Raw genomic sequence first — 10,376 nt, forward strand, 5'->3', positions numbered from 1 at the left:
GTAGTGAATGAAAAAAATGTGAATGATTGAATAAATAGGCGAATGTAAATGAATCAAAAAATAAAATGGAAGTAGTTTTTAAAATGATTGAATAAGTAAACAAAATGAGCGATTCACTTTACCCCATTCACTATGCCCTACATGCACTTAACTAATTGTGCAAAACATTTAAAATACAATAAAGTTTAATATTAAACGATTAAATACTGCACCGAACATTATGTGAGGTATAAATTAATATATAAATCCTTAATAACACTAACATTATTTTTATAACCACAAAAATAATTTTTGACTTACAACAAAATCTTACAATATGAGTATCAAATTTTAAAAATCATTTGCATTATCATTTTTTTGATCTTCAGAGATAACTTTTCCCTGACTGGAATAGACAGCATGTGTTATTACAGGATAAAAATACTCCCGGGTAAGAGGTGTTAAAAACAGGGTACATTATTTAACCATTTTATTTTCGCTCACTATTTCATTCTGCCCTAAATTTCCCATTAATTACTTATTTAAAATGTAAGTTCAATGCTCTTTTTGCCTTAAAATCAAAAAGTTAGTTTACACATCTAGTGTGGAGGGGGGGGGGGAGGACAGAAATAAAGAAAATATATATTAAATTTTCATAATTTAGGTGAAGTAAATTTCCATTTTTCTATGTACTGTATTTAATTGCATGTCAAGAGCATTCGATAAAGTAACATTATACATTTTTGCGAGTTTTGTAACATTGTAGAATAGATACGTAAACAATATTTTTGAGAAAAGCCTTACTTTTCTCCGTTGTTTTTTTTTTATCATTTATTTTTTTACTTGCGGAATTGTTCGGATATGGTAGTGGTGTCTCACTGACCCCAGTTTCACCGATGCAAAACTCCTCCCCCCCCCCCGTTTTTCAGTTTCAATCATATCTTTTGATATATTTAAGAGGGGAAAAAATTTTAAATTTTGTCGAAACTGGGAGTAAAAATTTGCAGTAGCTTAAAACAAATAAGTTAAAAATAGCTTTGCGTATTGCCTTTATTTTCTGCAGCTGTTTTTAATATTTCATTTATGTTTTTTATTGTTTAGTTTTGGATTTTTTGTGGGTATTGTATGGGTACCCCCCCCCTAAGTTTTCACTGACACGAAATTTCCATCCCCCAGTTTTTCAAAGCTCCTGAGGCTTTTGTCGGATGTCTTTTCATCCATAAGCTCTTTTTTTTTTGCATTGAAAAGGCGTTCCTTGTAACGCAGAAGCACGTGTATGCAGAAATCTGCAATTTGTGCTCATTGACGTTGCTATTTCTTATTTTATTAAGTAAAAAATAGTCTGGAATAAAACCTTATTTTTCTCTAGTATTTTTTCAATACTTTTTTTTTCCATTTGAGGATTTTTTTGCAGAGATTGTAGCATTCCAGACCAAAAATGTTGTCTTGAATAAAACCTTAATTTTCCCTGGCATTTTTCTTTTTTAAATTATTATTATTATTTTATTATTTTTAGTTGCAAAATTTTTGCGGGTATTGTAGTATTTTAGAAAAATAAGTTAAAAATTGTTTTACGTAAAGCCTTAACTTTCTCCAATGTTTTTTAAAATTATTATTTTAATTAGTTGCAGCATGTCTACTGTCAGGGTGCTAATTTTAAATTTTAGCTTTGCGTAAATAGTGATATTTTCTTTCACATTCAAAGGCAAAACAATCCAACGAAGTATAAACTCTTGACACAAATTACTTCAAATTTCATTGTCACCCAACTGCATTTGCCTGCTCTACGTAACTCGGTCACGATGCGTCAATAAAACTTAATCGGCGCAGAGCCAAAGGAAGAATTCTCTTCGGCGCCAAGTCTAATTATAAATTAATATTGACTGATTTCTGCTCTTAGTCTCCTTGGAACGGGTTTTAAGGGGAAATATTTAATCCCGAGAAGAGGACGACGGCTTTAAGCTCATTCTCGCGAATAGCTTCATTGCTGTGTAATCCTGGGATTAATTCAATAACCATTTTCTAATTCCGTTTACAGAACTCGAGCATTTTGCGGATCAGAATAATTTTGCAGAAATGAATCTCAGAGATTAGTTTTTAAAATTTATGCAAATAAAATACAGAAACAAAGACGTAAAGAACTAAAGTAAGAAGTTAAAATATAAATATGAAAGAGTTAAATAATTAATGCAATAAAATTATTGATTGATTAGTTCAGTTACGTGTTGTTAACGAATAGTTAATGAAAATTTTGAAAAAATAGAATGATGCCTATCAAAAAATAGCAATAAAGAAAATAAATTACTGAATAAACAATCAGCAAATTGTTAGGTGTAAATGTTGTTAAAAAAATAATGATGAAACTATCACAATTGAAACCATTTCTAACTAAACTGACAAAAACGAAAGATAATAATGCAACATCGATAGTAACAAAAAAAATTCATTTTTTTGTGAATTTTATGTAGATTTTGACATATTTAATGAAACAAAAAGTCTAAAAAACACTTAGATGCACTTCGTGCATTGCAACATTGTTTCCTCGTAATGGCTACAATTTTATTTTTCGACCACCACAATTTACTTGGTAAAATACATGTGTTGCTATGTTCCTTCATTTTCCTTTAAATATAGTTTAACCCAAGGTTGCTCGCGCGACCAAAACGAACGGGTGTGCTCGCGCAGGGTATCTCATACCCAAGGAGGTTTTTTAGTATTTTCAAGTTCATTTTTTTTTTCAAAAATGTTAAAAATGCAAATAAGAGAAAAGTGTATAATTATAAAATACTTTCTTAAAAGACTTGCATTAAATTTCTACTTTTTTTTTGCAAATGCATGCCATATGGTCCATGCAAATGTTTTTGTCACATTTTTCACACACAAAATTGTTTTTTGTCGGGTTTTCAGTACAGCTTTTGTACGTTGACTTTGCTTTTTTAGCAGTGGATTCAATAAGTTCACCAGATCCTAGTTTTAATTTTAAGTCTCTTGGAAGCATTGCGTATGCTTTAGTTCAGAACTGTTGCAAAAATACTCGCGCAGGGTATGATATACCCGTAGAAGTCAATTCCAAAGAAACTAATTTTAGAATGTCCCCACCGTTTCTACCCCTTCAAGGTTATGACCTATGGGTCAACTACTCAAGGAATCGTCTACTTCCAAAAAAAAAAAAAAAGGTGGGGAGAAATTTGATTGAGAGAAAGCGAAGAGGTGGGTATGTCATACCCTGCGCGAGCAATCTCGGGTTAAAATAGACAGATATTTCCATCTAGACGAGGGTCAATGCATTAGTTTAAAATACGCTGTAAGCTGTAACTTCTCGCATTTAATTAGTGATGTACCATTAACAATCCGAATATTTAAAAAAATATATTACCGATTCTCGTCCAATGTTATATACATAATGAGACATTTACTATCAGTGCATTTGCAAACGAGCTTAATCAGGGTCGTTTAGGGTCTATCCCGTTTAAGCCGCGTTAGAAAACCTAGCATGCTAATAAAAATTCTTACTATACGTATAACACGTTGGCTATTCATATAAAAGTCCTATACAATGCTTGAAGTATGTTAGTTATAATTAATGCCACCCTCAGAATAGATATCCGGTTGTGGTAGTTCATGTGGACATTTATCAACAAATAAATTAGAAAATATCAGTATGTTGTATTGCATTTAATCAAAATTTGGATGAGTTGAAAAAACACAATATACATGAATTAAATACAGTCGAGTCCGGTTATTAGAATATCGGTTAAAAGAATATCCCGCTTAATATAATACATTTTCAATGTACCAAACCAATGCAATGTATTATTTTGATCCCGGTTAATGGAATATCCCGCTTATTAGAATATTTTTTCGTGGCAAAATGGCTATTCCATTAAGCGGGTTCGACTGTAAATAATTTAGTTTTGGGTTCTTTTGTTATTTTCATTTATTTAGCAAGATACAGAAAAATGCATGCTTTAGTGCAGTCAGATATTTATTTAGATACGTATTTTTATGTTAATAAGTATTTGAATAATTTTTTTTAAAACTTACTAAATATTTTTCAGTAGTATAAGAGAAAAAAATATAATCTGTATTGCAACCAGCATGACATTTTAAAGTACGTGTTAACGTATTGGCGATTTATTTTAATTTTTGTGACCCATTTAAAGTCACGTGAAATGCAATGAAAAGTTCGAGCAAAAATTTGAATTTATTGCAAACTATTTGGCATTTTATAAATTCATGAAAAATAAATGGAAATTTTTTGAAATTAATCATCACATTTTCGGGTTCACGACAGTTTGGGACTGACAAGACAATACTCAAATAATGTACGAGAAACCTACGGTCATTCATCATAATTCTTTATATTAATTAGATATGCTCGCAACATATTTAGTGTCTTTATGAAAAATAAACAGAGAGGAATACAAATACAATAAAACCTCCTTTATTCGGACAAACTCGGACAAAAAGCTACACGGATAAATGAAAATCCAGATAATCCGAATAATATGGAGAGGAAACGCACATTCTTAATTAAGCAGACTTATATTGTATTGCAGCAAAAAACAATGAAAATTACATGAGATTTTTTCCCGAAAACACTTTATCATTTATAATTCAGATGCAGTGATGTCGTATTTCAAGTACGCCAAATTGCTACCTTTTACTATAATTTACTGTACTACCTGTGTTGTAGCTCTACATTTAATCAAAATAAAAAGCAAATATGTGGTGTATTTATAGTTCCGTTCTTGCTATCACAATTTAAAATTATTATTAAAAGAAAATAAATATATTTTTAACTCTACAAACAAGATTTGGATAAACCGGAGATCTAGATAAACAGGGGCCAGATAAACGATATTCTACTGCAGAAATGTTTTGTTTTAGCCGGATAAGATAAATTATTTTTTAAAACTTTCTTAAATAAATATTGGTCATTATTTTTCAAATTTTACGTACAGTGTATGTAACTGTACAGTACTGTTGCGCTTAAGAATTAATTGTACAAATTATTTTTCAAAGCATATATAAAATGCAAACTATTAAATTCAAAGCATATATAAAATGCAACGTGTTGTTAACATAATTGAGAGAGTGAATGCACCAAATATCGAACATGTTTTCATTCATTTATATACATTTAATGCATGTATATGATAGCAATATGCATACAGTTCAATTACGGAAACTGTAAAATGTATAAAATTACAGTAACGTATTACGGTACCAAAGACATGTATCAAACATTTTTTCCCTTCCATATAATAAAGTTGAAACCAGAATTTGCATACAATGCATTGTAGCAGTTAATAATACATGAAAGAGCTATGATACAAACATTTCCCAATTTATTAATAAAATGGAAACTCAATATTCTTAAATGGAATACAAAACTGGATACTAGTGTTTTTTAAACAAAAAATTTGAAGAAAAGAACATATTTTTCAATGGGGCAGGTAAAGATAGGTAAATAAACTAGGTATATAGGTAAATAAACCGAAGGAAATGTTTTGTATATGTAGGACACAAAAATTAAATGCAAGAGTTTTTTAAGAAACATTATTTTTCTTTATAAAGTCCTAAGAATCTAAGAACTTTTTGCATTCATGAATTGTAAAGGATTATAAAGTCAGAAGGAGAAATATTTTCCTTTGAAAATATAACTCTCAGTGTACCGGAAAATTTACAACTGTTTTGATTCAGAATGTATGAGTTGTCTAAAACGAGTTTAACTCAATTATTACTTGTTAAGAAATATTTATAACATCAGCTTATTTATTTACTCTTGGTAAACACACTCTTTTGTTTAAAAAAAATTTAAAATATTTTCTTAAACTTATCAAAAAGAAAGCAAAAAAAGAAAAAAAAACGCACTTGCCAAATTATTTAATTGAAATCGATCTCAAAATAAATAATGAAATAAACAAATACACAAGAAAAAATAGAAAAGTAATAATAAAAATAAATTGATGCTTATTCTAGTAATGCACTTTTTAATGAGAACATCATGTTTATAAGATACACATTAGACTTTTAAAATATATAGCTACTGCAGTAAAATATAGCTACTGAAATAAAATTTAGTGATAGTTCAAACTTTTTAAAAAAACATTAAATAACCAGGCGGTCTAAAATATATTTGAGTAATCATTATAAACTATTCATACATTTAAAAGCTATATATATATATATATATATATATATATATATATATAACAATGTGCTTCGAACCTAAAGATATTATACGCCTGTTATTCACCCTAACATCTATAATTCTTTAAGAAAGAGTAATTAATAGAGTTTTGAGCTAAAAGTTTCTCTAACATAGGAAAAAGTTTTTGTAAGATCAAAAATAGATGTTTTACAGTGAAAAATAATAATATTATGAAAGAAAATTTTTGTACTAATGTATACATGCAATAAAAGATGTTAGATGGATATCCATTTTGATAAATAGAAAAGGAAATATTGGTATTATAATTTTCTTTGGACGCATACGAAATACGTAAAATATATATATTATTTCGTTCTTGAAGCAAAAAGTATTCAAAACTAAACAGAACAATGTTTGAGTTCTTGCATAAAAGATGCAGGTTGTCGGGAAAAAAATACCATTTTAAGAAGCATTTTGACGCAGTAAAGTAATGGCAAAATGATTACAGACACAACATACTACAGAAACATTTAGTGTAAAAAATTTCATTTTATGAGAAAAATTGGACAAAATTGAAGAACTGAAATATGAACTAAACTATTGCTGAAATTTTTAAAGCGAAAATAAATGTTTTACGAACCACTATTTTAAAAAAAAATAATAAGCAAAACATTTTCTAAATCCTGCAAAGTACATAGGAATGATAACCTTTTCGTGTAAGTCTAGGAAAAAGCTAAGCATTGAAATTTTTTTTAAAAAAAGCTAGAAAAACTGCATTAGTTCTTTGATTAGTAATGCTAAGAAAGTTCGTACTTGAAACCTTATACTCTAAGTAACTCCGTTCACAAATAAGCGAGAAAGAAATAGCTGTCAAATAGGGGAGGAAATAACTTTGTAAAGTTAAAATTTTCTAAGAAAAGAACTACGTAATGAATTGAGCGAAAACATGCGAGTAAAAAGACAAAGAAAATCTTTAAGTACATTACGCTGAAAGAACTTTTCCTCGTTCCTTTGACATGAGTGGCGAAACAACGACCGGGATAACAATAGCAGAGAGAGAGACAAGCATCCACTGTGACACATCCTCCCATGCCCGGGTTTTGTTTGCTTTTAGCGCGAAAGACACATTCCCGTCAAAAGCCCAACGCAGAGCTAACGTCCCCAGCGGAAAAGTCAGGGGAAAATCGTTTAGCCCGCAAAAATGAAAGCGACAAAAGACGAAAACAAATAAAGCATTAAAATAGAGGATGACTTTTAGCGATCGTCTGCAACTCGGAGTAAAGAAAACAGGGAGAAAAGCTCACCTGAGATGATGCCATAAGTGAGGAGAGCGGAACGAGCGTGTTTGTGTCGGAAATCCTCGTGTTCTACTCGGGAGGCAGGTTGGCCCTTCGACGTCACCTGCATTCGATCGAATGCGCCTGCGTCGGATCGGAACAAGGTTAAAAAGGGAGAAATGGTCACAGCAGCTCCCCCTTGCATAAAACTACTGGTGAAAAAGGTAGCTGGCGGAATGGCGCAATGATGGCGGCAAGATTCTAAAATTGGGTTTTGGGATGGATTCTTGCGAAGTTTTTCTTTCGCTGTTTAATAGCTGTTTGAACCGTCTTCGATCGTCTGATAAGGGTGGGAGGTTGGTGACATTTGCAAGGATTTTTAGCTGCCCACAATTTCTTTGTGAGTTTGCAGAACAGTTCTGAGTAATGTATTTTGGAGTACTGTTCAAATGATATTAAATAAAGGTCAGTTACGTTAATAGTAATCTAAATCAAAAAATACATATTCTATGAAATAGAAAAGAGTGTAAAATCAAATTGGATTTTGTAAAAAGTTTGCAACAAAATTAAAGGTCCCATTAACAAATATACAGCTACTTATCTCTCAGAAATAAATAGCAATAAATGAATTTAAAAAATCAACGGTCAGATCATGTTGAAAGAGATTAAAATTTTTGAAAGTCGAAATAGGGGAATGAGGAGCAAAGTGAAATAGTTAATATAAATTACTTCTTTCAATATGAACATGCTGGAATTTCGTTCTGAAAATTACGGTACACAAAACAAAGTATTTTGCAATAAAAATTGCATTGAAACATAATTTTATATTTTGGCAGAAAATTTGTACCTCCAAAAAAAAAAGTTGACATTTTTTTTTACTTTTTTTATGGGACAAAGTTAAAAATTAAACATTTTTCTAAGGAAATAATTTCTATTCGATCATTAAAGATGTTTTTGATCAAATGAAAAAATAAATAAAAGAATGGATGAATAAATGAAAAAGAAATGAAACAATAAACGAATAAATTAAAGAATAAATAAGTTAATAAATAAGAAAAAATGAATCAGTTAATAAAATAGTTAATTTAAAAAAAAGAGAATGAATGAATGAATCAATAAAGGAGTTATTAAGTGAAGGAATGCAAGAAAAATAACTAATAATGAATACGTAAATAATTTGATAAAAGATTGAATGAGTAAATGAAATAACCTATGTTACTTGTCCCATCCACTTTGCCGCACATGCACGTGACAAACTGTAAAAAGCATTTAAAATACAAAAAAAAAGCTTAATTTTGAAGAAATAAACACTGCACTAAATATTTGTAGATCTCAATTCATATTTAAAATGTTAAGAATCAGAACTTCATCATTTAATAATGACAAAAATAAATTTTAACTTGCGACAAAATATTACAATATAAGTATTAATTTTTTAAAAACTTCTTGTATTATCATATTTTTTGCTTTTCAGAGGTAATTATTTCTGTGTTACTACTGTTACTATATAGTTAAAATATTACTAGACAGGTGGTGCTCAAAACAGATTAAATATTTCACCATTTCACACTACCACGCTATTTCACTTTGTTCCACATTGTTCTGCTTAATGACATTATGTTATATTTTTTTCTATATGGCAAAGGCTATCGATTTTCTTTAAGTATTCAAATTTTATATAAGCACTTAGAAAATCGTTTAACGTCATTATTTCAAGTCAAAAATTTTAATCCATACAATCACGCATATGTATAAAGTAGCCAGACTAGTTTTTTAGGGATGGGTACTTTACTTACCTAATTTCAATCAAGAATAAAGTGACGAAGAACTCTGTGCAATGGTCGTACAAATTTCACTCCAAATAAAATTTCCCTGGGATTATTTCGTATCGTTAACATTATATCCTATTTCCATTCCAGAAAATAAATTTAAAATATAATTTATACACAAGAATCGTCTGCTCATTTAATTTCAGTTTAAACTAAAAAATTGATAATGGGGTTGTTTCTTTCAGTCAAAAGTAGTACTTTTTGTCACTGAAATTGATAGAATAAGCAAAAAAAAAAAAAAAAAAAGACATGGACACTGAAAATACTTTTATTTTTCCAACAGTTATTTTTTAATTAATTTTTTAAAATGTCCGATTTTTGAAATAAGGCGTGGTCTTGATGACGTCACAAGTGATGCACTTTGCCGCATCTTTCTACCGCGATTCCACGTTATGATAATCAAGAAGCAAATTAAAATTGCGCTCTGCGCTTGCTATCAACCATACCCTTGCCAATACACCTGAGTAAAGATGCGAATTAAACATTTTGCTCTGTAAATGACTGCACAGAATGGCATTTCATCATCTGTGATGTCATCGGACAAAGCATAAACATTGAAAGCGTGCCGATTTAAGAAATTTTTTTAAATATTAAACTTAAAGAAATTATTTAAAAATTGGTCAGATCCTATGTTTTTAAGCCTGCTTTTTCAGAAAAAAAAATACTTTTAAAATTTTGGAAAAGACCCCATTGTTTAATAAAGTATTTAGGGGTCGTTAGTGTTCATTATCATATTAGCGGAAATAAATTCGTAGCTCTAGATTTTGAATACGCCACCTTCCGGTGACTTAGAAAATGAGCCAAAGGGGTAAAACATTTCATCTTTGTGCAAACAAGGCAGATGTTTCACCGAACAGATCATGGCTTTCAGCAGCCGTTGGCCACAGATTGCAGTGCCTCCTATATTTATTTGAATTGCGGATATAGATAAAAAGAAATGGCAATGTAAATTTTGCATTTTCGTTTTTATCTCCGACTAACGTCTTTTTGCATCATGACGTTTATAAATTAGAAATGTTTACTTTTTAGCGGTACAAACGCACACTACAATGTCTATTTGATGTAGTTCCCTATCTTTAAAAGTAATATTTACCTGATATTATACAGACATATAAGCAGACACACACACATACA

General features: G+C 29.9%; 1 protein-coding gene across 4 annotated transcripts in view; it reads right to left on the reverse strand.

Annotated features, from left to right (window-relative positions):
• LOC129235098 (insulin-like growth factor-binding protein complex acid labile subunit) overlaps positions 1 to 7,546 on the reverse strand; it is a 178,075-nt gene extending 170,529 nt beyond the window's left edge. Inside the window, exon 1 of one of the 4 annotated variants that reach the window (XM_054868781.1) lies at positions 7,441 to 7,546. The gene's annotated coding sequence lies outside the window, so the exon portion shown is untranslated. Of the gene's footprint in view, positions 1 to 7,117; positions 7,277 to 7,440 lie in introns of those variants that run through there. The other 3 variants (XM_054868782.1, XM_054868777.1, XM_054868779.1) reach the window with 3 other exon arrangements.
• Between the last annotated feature and the right edge of the window lie 2,830 nt (positions 7,547 to 10,376).

This window comes from Uloborus diversus, chromosome 2 (genome assembly GCF_026930045.1).
Source record: "Uloborus diversus isolate 005 chromosome 2, Udiv.v.3.1, whole genome shotgun sequence".
NCBI lineage: Eukaryota > Metazoa > Arthropoda > Arachnida > Araneae > Uloboridae > Uloborus > Uloborus diversus.